Genomic DNA, 12,388 nt, shown 5'->3' on the forward strand with positions numbered 1-12,388 from the left:
GCGTTCGAATCGCGGCGAGAACTTCGGACAAAATTTAAAGGGGGTGGTTATCTCCTCTCATTGCAGGCGACATTTGAGAGGTACAATGCTATGCATGGTCATGTATAAAATTCTCCCCAAACAGTTGTCGCACTGCGGCACACCGTTCGGACTCGGCTATAAGAAAAGGTCCCTTATCATTGAGTTTAAACTTGAATCGGAAAGCACTCATTGATGTGTAAGAAGTTTGCCCCTGCACGGTTGCTGAGCAAATTTTTACTCTACTCCCAAATGCCTTTCTTTTGAGTCCTATATAACCGTACTAGCTGACCCGGGCCCGCTCCGCTGCGCCTACTTTTACTTTATATTGAACAAAAGTTTCCTTGGAATATTTTTTTTAACAATTTAATAATATAAGTACCTTTATTTGAATCCCATATGATCTTTATTGGTCTACGAAATTATGTTTGGATGTAAGGTGTACTCCATTCTTAAAATACTTCGTTTCAGCCCGATATTCTCATGATGTCTGAGTTAGTGGTGTTTTTGGGGGAGAGAGGTGGTCCCCCAGATACTTGGCCTTGAAAAAATATCAGCATCGTGGTCTCCTCTCAAATACCATTTATTTAAACCCCATATTGTCATTGGCTTAAGAGGAGTTTACAGGATGAGGCGTCCCCCAAACACATGGCCCCAAAATGGGTTATCAAATTCGTTTTCTAATCTCAAATGCCTTTCATTTGAGCCACATATTGGCATGGTCGAAAAATTTTTACCCTTTGTGGGATGTTTTTGGAAAGGGGTGATGCCTTAAATACATGGTCCTTCATTTGGATATCAAATTCGTATTCTACTCCCAAATACCTTTATTTGAGCCCCATATTGCGATGGTCAGTAAAAAATTGCTGTTTGTGGGGTATTTTGGGAAAGGGGTAGACTCCCAGAAAATTGGTCTCGAAAGTGGGTATCAATTCTTGTCTACCCCCCCCCCCCCCCAATACCATTCATTTAAGCTCCACATTGACATGGTCGGTAATATGCCCGATTTAGGGGTGTTTTGGGGATTGGGGTGGTCCCCCAAACACAAAGCCCGCAAAATATATCAGCAACGTGCTCTATTCTCATATATCTATATATCATTTATTTGAACTACATATAGCCATTGCCCTCAAAATTGGATATCAAATTCGTTTTCTAATCTCATTTAAACTCCTTATTGCAAAAGTCAGCAAATATGTCCGGTTTGGATTATTGGCCCTAAAAACTATAAATATTTATTTAAATTATCTTTAAGACACAAATTGTCTTTGTGAGCAAATACGTCCTATTTGGGGGTTGTTATGGTGGTGGGACGTCCGCTAGACAGTTGGTCACTAATGTTTATATCAGATACGTGGTCTACTCCCACAAACCTTTAACTTGACCGGCTTGGGGGGTGTTTTGGGGTATGGGCGGCCACTCAGTGAGTTGGCCTTGAAAATATATATCGGATTCGTGTTCCACTCTATAAACCCTTTTATTTGAGCCTCATATTGCTATAGTCAGAAAATACTTACTATTTGGGTGGTGTTGGGGGGGTGGCGTGGCCCCATAGACACTTTTCCCGAATATTGATATCAAATTCGTGCTTTACTTCCAAAGACATTTCATTTGAGCCCTATATTGCTATGGTCATAAATTTGTCCCCTTTGGGGGATGTTTTTGGTGAGAGGCGGCCCCCAAACACTTGGTCTCATATTTGGATATCAGATTCGTATTCCACATTCAAATACTTTTTATTTAAGCCCTATATTCCCATGGTCAATAAATAAGCTATGTTTGGGGGGTGTTTTGGGAATTTGATGGACCCCCAGAAACGTGGTCCCACATTTGGATATCAGATTCGTATTCTACTCGCAAATACTTTTCATTTGAGTCCCATATTGCCATGGTCGGTAAAAATGCCCTATTTAGGGGTGGTTTGGGGCTTGGGGTGGTCCCCCGAGCACTTGGTCCGACAATTGGATATCAGATTCGTTTTCTTATCCTTAATACCTTTCATTTGAGTCCCATATTGTCGTGATTGTTCGAAATATATGTTTGGTAGGTTTTAGGGTGGGGCTCCCCTAGGTACCCCATGCAAAATTTGGATACTAAATTTTATTTTTAGGGTACTATATGAGAGCACACAAAATTTTGCTTAAATCGCACCACCCATCTGCGATATCTGGCGTTCTGAAAATTAGGGTAAGGGGGAGGGTCCGCCCACCCTTTAGATATCAAAAATTGTGGTACCCTTTTTTCACCACGGGGTCAATATGCACCATCTGTGAAAATTTCAAGAAAATCGGTTCAGCTGTTTCTGAGTCTATAGGAACCCACAAACAAACAAACAAACCTACAAACAAACACAAATTGATTTTTATATATAAGATTGGTATATATTTCCCGTTTAGGGGTATTTTGGGTGTGGGATGGCCACCCAACCAAAAAGTTCTGTTTGAGGGTGGGGCGGACCCCAGGGTCTTTGTCCCGAAAAAGAGTATCAATTTTACGAAAATCCGTCCTAAAAGGGAGGTATTTCACGGTGAGGCGGTTCCCCAAACACATGACTCTTTAATTAGATATCGAATTCGTTTTTCTTTTTTTCTTTCAAACACCTTTTGTTTGAGCTCTATATTGTCATGGGCTGCCCCCAAGGCTCCCGACCCCAACAATAGAAACTATGTTTTGTTTTTGGTGACTGTAAAGTGCAAAAAATTCGAACGAATCATTTTACCAATCTTCGAGATCTATTCTTTTTGAAAATTAGTGTTATGAGAAGTACTTCTTACTAGAGGGATGGCCCCATATTGCCTGGTCAGTAAATATGAACAGTTTGGAGGGTGTTTTGGGGGTGGGGCGGCCACTGGCACTTTGCCCTGAAAAAAGATATTAAATTCGTTCTTCGAAATGAAGTTCAGTTTATTGCGTGCTTTAGGGTGCATCCCCAAACACTTAGCTTTCATTTGAGTCCCATTTTGTCGTAATAGTTAAATTAACATATTTGACGTATTTTTAGAAGAAAGAGCGCCACCTAGACTTGAACTCAAATTTTAATGTTATATTCGTTATCTACGCCCAATTACCTTTCACTTGAGTCCCACACAGCCATGGTCGGCTCATGTGCCGATTTGGAGGTATTTGGGATGGGGCAGCCTCCCAACTGGACCTAGGTTTTTATGTCGTATTTGTAATTTACTGCCAAATATTGGGTTGCCTAAAAAGTAATTGCGGATTTTTTAAAAGAAAGTAAATGCATTTTTAATAAAACTTAGAATGAACTTTAATCAAATATATAATTGCCATTTTGTTCGATAACCTTTTGCCATCTTTCTGGCAAATTTAGTATTCCACGCTCATAGAACTTCTGGCCTTTATCTGCAAAAAACTGAACCAAGTGCGATTTTATAGCCTCATCATTGCCGAAAGTTTTACCATTTAAGGAGTTCTGCAAAGATCGAAATAAATGGTAGTCTGATGGTGCAAGGTCAGGGCTAAATGGTGGATGCATCAAAAGTTCCCAGCCAAGCTCACTTAGTTTTTGGCGAGTGACCAAACATGTGGGCGGTCTAGCGTTGTCCCTTTACGATTGACCAATTCTGGTCGCTTCTCCTTGATGGCTGTATTCAATTTGTACAATTGTTGACAGTAAACATCCGAATTAATCGTTTGGTTCCTTGGAAGCAGCTCAAAATATACCACACCCTTCCAATCCCACCAAACAGACAGCATAACCTTCTTTTGGTGGATATCAGCCTTTGAAGTGGTTTGAGCTGGTTCACCATGCTTGGACCATGATCGTTTTCGACTAAACATGATCGTTTGTTGTAAACAATCCATTTTTCATCTCCAGTTATGATTCGATTTAAAAACGGATCGAATTCATTGCGTTTAAAGTGCATATCACAAGCGTTGATTCGGTTTGTTAAATGAATTTCTTTCAATACATGTGGTACCCAAAAATCAAGCTTCTCTCCTATCTCACGCTCAGTTACATGACGATCCAATTCGATTAATGCTTTGATTTGGTCATCATCAATTTCATTTGGCCGACTTGAACGTGGCTTATCTTTAAGTGAAAAATCTCCAGAACGGAATTTGTGAAACCAATTTTGACACTGTATTCCTTTTAAGGCTTTATCACCATACACATCTCGTATCTTTTTAGCAACCTGCTCCGCGTTTTTTCCTTTACGGAAATAATTAAGTAAAATATGACGAAAATGCTCCTTTGTGGGCTCCATATTAAAATTGACGCCAAACAAACAAATGTAAACAAAATTTCGCGCACTTTTTTTCTAAAGCAAGCTAAAAGTAACAGCTGATAACTGACAGAAGAAAGAATGCAATTACAGAGTCACAAGCCGTTGAAAAAATTTGTCAACGCCGACTATATGAAAAATCCGCAATTACTTTTTAGGCAACCCAATACTTTTCATCCCCATACTGACATGAACGTCGAATATATTTGATTAAAAGAGTTTTGGGGTTGGGGTGGCCCGCTGAGTACTTGGACACAAATTTTAATACAATATTTGTTTTCTACTCAACAATACCTTTCATTTAGTACCCACATTGTGCCTATCGGTCCACTTTTGGTTTTGGGTGGCTTTTTTGAGGTCCGCCCGCATCCGATATCTAAAAATTATATAGTCTATGTTTCCTTCCAGACAAACCTACACAATCTGTAAAAAATTTAAGAAAACCGGTTCAGCCGTTTATGATTCTACGGAACAAACATACAAACTGAGACCCCTATAGTCATGAAGGGGTCATATGTCCATTTAGGTCGTTTTTGGGGGGTGGGGTGACCTCCTATTTGTATGCCTGATTCGTAATTTACTAACGAATACCATTCATTTGTCTGTTTGGGGGAGTTTTGGAGTTGGGGCCGCCTGATGGGTACTTAGACTCGAATTTTAATATCATATTCGTATTCTACTCTCCAATACCTTTCATTTGATACCCATATTGTCCCGATCGGTCCACTTCTGATTTTGGGTGGTGTTTTTGGCATAAGAGGGAGAATCCACTCCCCTTCCGATATCAAAAAATTATATAGCCCATGTTTCCTTCCAGCGCAACCTGCACTGTTCAGCCGTTTTTGAGTCTATGTAGAACAAACAAACAAACACAAATGGATTTTTATATATAAGAAGACTAGGTGGACAGGGCCCTCTCCGCTGCGTCTTCTTCACTCTCTTTTTTAACTGAGCCCTGAGAAAAAGGTCCTGTTTGGGCGTGCTAGTACGGCCTTTCAGATATTTCGCTCCAATGTGGATATCATATTGTTGCTCTACTCCCAAATTTCTTTCATTTGAGCCTTATATTGCTTTGGTCGATAAATATGTTCGGTTGGGTGTCTATCCCAATTTGAGGGTAAAAAGTGTACTGTCCTATCAAAGACCTTTTATTGCTGTCCTATTCTATCCTGATCGGTCTGCATTTATTTTTAATTCCTTTTTTGGCTAGGATGGCGATTGCCCTCTGAAACGTCTATTCAATATATTCTCGGTCGTCCTACATGACAGTTTGGTGTTATTTTTATTGGGAGGAAAGGGTCGGTCCCCCCAACGCTAAGACCTAAAAGACAATTTATTTGAGTTCTTTAATGTCGAGATCTACACGTCCGGCTGAATAGCAGGGCGTGACCCAGATACTTGAATCCTTATATCAATATTAGATTCGAACTCTACTGTCATAGACCTTTTGTTTAATTCCCATATTATCCCGATCGAAGGTCCCAGACTTAGTCCCAAATGTGTATATCAGATGCGTAGACGACTCTCAAAGACCTTTCATTTTATGCCCATTTTGAGACGTCCGACATTCCTGCCCATTTTGGAGATTTTTCGGGTTGGAGAGGCCCCGAAAACACCTTGTACCAAATTCTTGTAACAGATATGTTCTCAACTTCCAAACAGCTTTTAATTGATATTGTCCATATTGTCCCAATCAGTAAACATGTCCTGCTGGGGGGTTTTGGGGAGTGGGGGTGCCTCAGATACTAATGAATATATTCCTTTGTCAGATTTGTACTTTACTTTACAGGTATTTACCTGTCATTTGATACCCATATTGCCCCAAGCTGTGAAAGAGTCCTGTTGGGGGGATTTTCGGGAGCAGGGGAACACTCCCGAACCCTTTGGGCGAAATTTAAATACCAAGTTCGTACTCTACTCTTAAATACCTTTCTTATGATACCTATATTGTCCCAATCGGTAAACATGTTCGTCTGGGTGTGTTTTGGGATGGGGCGTCCCCCCACTTTATTTAACCCAACAATTTTATACCAATTTCATGTTTTTGGGGTACCATAAGGTGGCGACCAAAATTTCGCTTAAATCGGTGCACGAATCTCCGAGATCTGCCGTTTTTGAACATAGGGGTGTGGAGGAGGGTCCGCCCACCCTTCGGATATCAAAAGATTTAGTACCCTATTTTCACCGGGGGCCCAAACACTACACCAACTGTGAAAATTGCATGCAAATCGGTTCAGCAGTTTTTGAGTGTATACGGAACAGACGAACAAACTAACAAAGCGCAACAATTTCATTTTTATATAATAGAAGAGAAGATAGATAAAACAAGTAAAAGCGTGCTAAGTTCGGCCGGGCTGAATCTTATATACCTTCCACCATGGATCGCATTTGTCGAGTTCTTTCCCGGTATCTCTATTTAGACAAATAAAGGATAAACAAAAAGAATTGCTATGCTAATTGAACTGAATGTTGGAGACCATAGTAGAAGTCTATATGTAAAATTTCTGCCACATCGAATAAGAATTGCGCCTTGTAGGGGCTAAATAAGTAAAATAGGGAGATCGGTTTAAAGGGGAGCTGTATCAGGTTATAGACCGATTCAGACCATGTTTGACACTTACGTTGGAAGTCATGGGAGAAGCCCTTGTACAAAATTTCAACCAAATCGGATAATAATTACGCCCTCTGGAGGCTCAACTGAACTGATTTGAACCATATCTAACACAGTTATAGGAAATCATAACAGAACACCTCATGCAAAACTTTAGCCAAATCGGATAAGAATTGCGCACTTGAGTGGCTCAAGAATTTAAGATCCCAGATCGGACTATATGGCAGCTATTATATCAGGTTATGGACCAATTTGAACCATTTTTGGCACAGTTGTTGGAAGTCATAACAAAATACATCGTGCAAAATTTCAGCCAAATCGGATAGGAATCGCACCCTCTGGAGGCTCAAGAAGTCAAAACCCCAGATGGGATTATATGGCACCTATATCAGGTTATGGACCAATTTTAACTATATAAGGCACAGTTGTTAGAAATCATAACAGAACACCTGGTTTGTTGGAGGTCATGGAAGAAGCCCTTGTACAAAATTTCAGCCAAATCGGATAAGAATTGCGCGCTCTACTGGCTCAAGCAGTCAAGATCCCAGATCGGATTATATGGCAGCTATATCAGGTTATGGACTAATTTGAATTATATTGGACACAGTTGTTGGAAGTCATAACAAAAATACTCATGCAAAATTTCAGTCCTATCGGATAGGAATTGCGCCCTCTGGAGGCTCAAGAAGTGAAGACCCCAGATCGGTTTATATGACAGCTATATCTAAATATGGAACGATATGGCCCATTTACAATCCCATCCGATCTACACTTGTAAGAAGTATTTGCGCAAAATTTCAAGGTCATTCAAAATCGTTTTATATGGCAGCTATATCAGGACCATATTTAACACAGTTGTTGGAAGTCATAACAAAACACGTCATGCAAAATTTCAGCCAAATCGGATAGGAATTGCGTCCTCTTGTGGTTCAAGAAGTCAAGATCCCAGATCGGTTTATATGGCAGTTTTATCTAAATATAGACCGATATGGCCCATTTATAATCCTATCCGACCTACACTTATAAGAAGTATTTGTGCAAAATTTCAAGCGGCTAGCTTTACTCCTTTGAAAGTTAGCGTGCTTTCGACAGACAAACGGACGGACATGACAAGATCGACTTATAACTTAGACGAATATTTTGAGGAATTACAAATTACAAATACCCCCATCCTATGGTGGAGGGTATAAAAATGAGTAGCAAAATATTTTCGTAAAATCAATGGATTGGATACTCCAAAAATAACTCAAATTATGAACTCGCTTTACTGAAAAACGGAGTAAAAAAGCGAACCTATTGTCTGGTGGACAGGCATGGCAAGATCGAGTATGAAGACTTACTTTTTTTATACAATAACAATGTTGTCAACAAATTAAGTTTAACCCATTATTTAGCAAAAATAGTCTCATTCTCTTATAAGCTTGTAAGCCTAATTAGACGACAACTCTTCCCATAGCCCCACACAACGATATATTCTGCATTCTCATATCAAATGTTTAACCCAAAAAACTGAACGAAAGAAGTTGTAAACTTCCGTTTTTCCTCAAACATCTTGGGGTATGCAAAACAGAAACCGCCAGACTGCTATGCTAAACACAATTTTATGGGAATCCCAAACAATAACAACAGCAACAAAAATCGCAGCAAATTTGAAATTGAAAACGAAGCAACTATTGAATTAAATCCGTCTTCTCCCCTTTCTGCGTCTACACCATCGAGCCACATCTTTCGTCAGTTGAGTTTGCCCCACTAAATCCCAACATAAACCACTCCACAATTTAAGACTCTAAAACTATTTTTGTATGTTTAAGTATGTTAAGCGGTTTGATGATGATTATGTAGTTGTTGTTTTTATGTTTTTTGTAGTTGTAACTTGTAGCAGAGCTCATACGCCTTTTTTCCACTATGCATGCTTGGAATGGGTAAATGACGAAAGGGGTTTGCGTTGCTGTCATCCCTCGCAAGAGACGAGGAATTTTGACATTTGATTGAAATGTCTATAATCACATCGTTAACATGCCCTCATTATTGCCTCGAATGGGGGAACAAAGTGTTGATTTCAATTTGGGTTTAATGAAATCCTTTCGCCCGAGCTCACCAATACACTCATACATACTTAAGGCACAACTGATGTGAATGGTCTGTGTATAAGGGTTCACAGTGGCTAATGACTGTAAGTTCACATTCATTCACACTCTTCAGTTAATAGAAAAAAAAAACTAAAAATAGGTTTACGGGCTTGGAATGAAATGGAGTTGCCTGAATCGTACAAACTAGAAATTGTGTATCAATGAAAAGGATGGTATTTAACCTTCGCAGTTACAAACATTTTTAAATACATTCCACATTAGTGGAAATAAGTCTGCCATTTGAGAACGGATAAATATATCTCTATAGCTGAGGTGTGATCCAAACTATGTGCAAAATTTCAGGGTCTTAGTCTGCCCGGGGGCCCATTGGTGGGCCTTCAGATTGAAATTATTGCTGAAAAATGCTTCCGTGTGTGGGATATATTTCATAGTTTTCAAGAAATTCGACTAACAAATTTCTTTTGAAATTTTTGCAAATGCTGGTTTCTTAATTTAATGTTTGTGTAATATTTCATTGCCGATTTTCAAATTTTCAGCTGATTTGATAATTTGTGCTGCATTATATCCTAAGGTTTGATTATTCAGTCAAAAGTTATGCGAGTAATAAATCAAAAAATGTAAATGGGGCAATTTTTGCCATTTTTATACCCTCCACCATAAGATGGGGGGTATACTAATTTCGTCATTCTGTTTGTAACTACTCGAAATATTCGTCTGAGACCCCATAAAGTATATATATTCTTGATCGTCGTGAAATTTTATGTCGATCTAACCATGTCCGTCCGTCTGTCCGTCCGTCCGTCCGTCTGTCCGTCCGTCCGTCCGTCCGTCCGTCCGTCTGTCTGTCGAAAGCACGCTAACTTCCGAAGGAGTAAAGCTAGCCGCTTGAAATTTTGCACAAATACTTCTTATTAGTGTAGGTCGGTTGGTATTGTAAATGGGCCATATCAATCCATGTTTTGATATAGCTGCCATATAAACCGATCTTCGGTCTTGACTTCTTGAGCCCCTAGAGTGCGCAATTCTTATCTGATTGGGATGAAATTTTGCATGACATGTTTTGCTATGATATCCAACAACTGTGCCAAGTATGGTTCAAATCGGTCCATAACCTGATATAGCTGCCATATAAACCGATCTTGGGTCTTGACTTCTTGAGCCTCTAGCGTGCGCAATTCTTATCCGATCAGAATGAAATTTTGCACGACGTGTTTTGTTATGATATCCAACAACTGTGCCAAGTATGGTTCAAATCGGTCTATAACCTGATATAGCTGCCATATAAACCGATCTTGGGTCTTGACTTCTTGAACCTCTAGAGTGCGCAATTCTTATCCGATTGAAATGAAATTTTGCACGACGTGTTTTGTTACTATATCCAACAACTGTGTCAAGTATGGTTCAAATCGGTATATAACATGATATAGCTGCCATATAAACCGATCTTGGGTCTTGACTTCTGTGACCCTCTAGAGGGCGCAATTCTTATCCGATTGGAATGGAATTTCGCACGACGTGTTGTGTTATGATACCCAACAACTGTGCCAAGTATGGTTTAAATCGGTCCATAACCTGATATAGCTGCCATATAAACCGATCTTGGGTCTTGACTTCTTGAGCCTCTAGAGGGCACAATTCTTATCGGATTTGAATGGAATTTTGCACGAAGTATTTCGTTATGATATCCAACAACTGTGCCAAGTATGGTTGAAATCGGTCCATAACCTGATATAGCTGTCATATAAACAGTTCTGGGGATTTGACTTCTTGAGCTTCTAGAGGGCGCAATTCCTATCCGATTTGGCTGAAATTTTGCATGACGTATTTTATTTTTACTTTCAACAACTTTGTCAAATAAGGTTCAAATCGGTTCACAACCTGATATAGCTGCCATATAAACCGATCTTGGAACTTGACCCCTAGAGGTCGCAATTATTATCCGATATGCCTGAAATTTTGTACGATGGATCCTCTCATGACCATCAACAAAAGTGTTTATTATGGTCTGAATCGGTCTATAGCCCGATACAGATCCCATATATAAATCGTTCTCTCTATTTTACTTCGTGAGCCCCAATGGGCGCAATTCTTATACGAATTGGCTGAAATTTTACACAGGTCTCCAACATATAATTTAATTGTGGTCCGAACCGGACCATATATTGATATCGTTTTAATAGCAGAGTAAATCTTTTCTTATATCCTTTTTTGCCTAAGAAGAGATGCCGGGAAAAGAACTCGACAAATGAGATCCATGGTGGAGGGTATATAAGATTCGGCCCGGCCGAACTTAGCACGCTTTTACTTGTTTTTGATAAAAAAGGTAATTTCATTGTTTCGTCTCTTCTGGAAAACCCTTAGAGCTCTTAAAACATAAATCTAAAAAAAAATTTTTTTGGTGCCATCAAAGGATTGAGGATTGTCTGGATTGTCTGTTCCGTATAGACTCAAGAACGGTTGAATCGATTTTCATGAAATTTTCAAAGATGGTAGAGTTAGATATCCGAAGGGGGGCGGACTCTCCCCCATAACACAATTTAAAAAAACTCCAGATCTCGGAAATGCGTGCATCGATTTAAGCGAAATTTTGTATGCCACCTTATGATACCCCAAAAACTCGAAAAAAATAACCTGGGGGGACAACGCATCCCAAAACCCACCCGAACGGACATGTGTACTGATTGGGACAATATGGGTATCAAATCAAAGGTATTTAAGAGTAGAGTACGAATTTGGTATACAAATCTCACACTTAATTTTCGGGGGGGTCTTTCACCCACAAAAAAGCCCAAAGAGGACACTTTCACCGCCTTGGGCAATATGGGTATCAAATGAAAGGCATTTAAGGGTAGAGTACAAACTTTACATTAAAATGTTACCCGAAGTGTCGGGGGCCTCCCACCCCGAAAAACATCACCCAACAGGGCACTTTAACCACTTTGAGCAATATGGGTATCAAATGAAATGTTTTTAATTATAGAATACAAATATGACACCAACATTTATTTGTTGGTGTCTGAGGGCCCTCCCCACTCACAAAACCCTCCAGCAGGACAAATTTTCCGATTGGGGCAATATGGACAAATGACAGCTATGCTGATATAAAAATGTATTCCTTGATTTGGTCTGAGCCCTCCCCTTACCCTATTTTCAAAAACGCCAGATCTCGGAGATGGGTTGGTTTGGCTTATAATAACTTAAACACAGGAATTTGTATCCTTATTTAGTTTGGGATTTGTAGGGAGACGCCCCACCTTGAAAAGCCAGCCAAATGGAATATAAACCAATAATGAGAATATGGGACTCAAATAAAAGGCATTTAAGACCAGAGCACGAATCTGATATATTGCTATCCGCCTTACCCCCAGAAACACCCCCATACCGGACATATTTTCCGACCATAGTTTCAGTGAAAGGTATTTGGC

The sequence above is a fragment of the Stomoxys calcitrans genome, chromosome 3 (genome assembly GCF_963082655.1).
Source record: "Stomoxys calcitrans chromosome 3, idStoCalc2.1, whole genome shotgun sequence".
Taxonomy (NCBI): domain Eukaryota; kingdom Metazoa; phylum Arthropoda; class Insecta; order Diptera; family Muscidae; genus Stomoxys; species Stomoxys calcitrans.